Here is a 1,444-nt window from a genome sequence, read left to right on the forward strand (position 1 = left end):
ACACATTCTCTTGAGCAGGCTGCGTGCTTGGATAAGGGTCTGGTATGGCATGGATTTTGGGGGGACCCCACGCCATTCTTTAAAAAAAACATTGGCGTAGGGGGTTCCCCATAAAATTCATAGCAGACCTTAAAAAGCCTGGTATGGATTGGGGGGGGCATGCTGTTTTTTTTCACAATTTTCGATTGCTGGCAATGGTTTTTTGACATTCAGCTGTCAGCAGATGAAACCCAGCCTTAGACCCCTTTCACACTGGAGGCGTTTTTCAGGCGCTTTAGCGCTAAAAATAGCACCTGTAAAGCACCTGAAAGAAGCCTCAGCTGCAATCCCAGTGTGAAAGCCAGAGTACTTTCACACTGAGGCGCTGTGCTGGCAGGGCATCACAAAAAGTCCTGCAAGCAGCTCCTTTGCAGCACTGTAGGAGCGGTAAATACACCGCTCCTAAAGCGCCCCTGCCCGCCATAATGCCGGCAAAGCGCAGCTGCAGCAGCGTTTCGCGGGTGGATTTAACCCTTTTTCGGTCGCTAGTGGGGGTTAAAACCGCCCTGCTAGCGGACGAATAGCGGCGCTAAAATGACGGTAAAGCAGCGCTAAAAATAGCGCCGCTTTACCGCCGACGCCCGGGCGCTTTCAGTGTGAAAGGGCTCTAATGTATTGCAATTCCGTCTTTCCCCCGTGAGAGTTTTCTTTGCGACTTTATATTATATGAATGATTTAAACATAAATGCACACATTAAATTAAGAGTAAAGCGCTTGGGGAGATTACTAAATTATTATGATCATATTCTAAATCCAATATAATTTATAACTTGTTTGCTATGTTAGTTTACCTAGGATGAAGAAGACATAGAAAAAGCCAGGACAGCATAGCAAAATAAAAAGCATTTAGCATTTAGCAACTTATCACGGAAAGTGCTGTGCATCATCTGGCCGGTTAGCTCAGTTGGTTAGAGCGTGGTGCTAATAACGCCAAGGTCGCGGGTTCGATCCCCGTACGGGCCATAAGCTTTTTTTTTTTTTCTTTTTTTGCTTAATAGTTTTTTTTAATAAATTGTTAAATTATTTATCACCACCTTGGAGTTCTGAAATTATAATCTGTTTACACTGTTCATTAACATCTATATATATATCTATTTTTATAAATGATCTATGAGCTGAGTTACATTATCTTTTTGGGAGGTAATCTTATTATCTTATCTTATTGGGAGTATTTGTACGTAATAAATGTGGTACTAATTAGATGTTAAAGCAAAAAAGAAGAAAACAGTATAGTGTTATGCATATATGCACGAATTTGGTTTTCATCTAAGAACGCTGTTAAATGCATAATAAAATAAATTTGTCATGAATCACATAACACAGTTGTAGTTACCCATGAGGACCAGAGAGGGCACTGTTGTTTTTCTGTTTACATTGTTTTTCTGCATCCCAATTGTTTGATAAA

General features: G+C 40.9%; 1 non-coding gene across 1 annotated transcript; it reads left to right on the forward strand.

Moving 5' to 3' along the window:
* Nucleotides 1-928: 928 nt before the first annotated feature.
* Nucleotides 929-1,002, forward strand: TRNAI-AAU (transfer RNA isoleucine (anticodon AAU)). Its single transcript has one exon. It is a non-coding gene; the product is annotated as a tRNA-Ile (tRNA).
* Nucleotides 1,003-1,444: the final 442 nt, after the last annotated feature.

Source organism: Aquarana catesbeiana, linkage group LG02 (genome assembly GCF_042186555.1).
Source record: "Aquarana catesbeiana isolate 2022-GZ linkage group LG02, ASM4218655v1, whole genome shotgun sequence".
Taxonomy (NCBI): domain Eukaryota; kingdom Metazoa; phylum Chordata; class Amphibia; order Anura; family Ranidae; genus Aquarana; species Aquarana catesbeiana.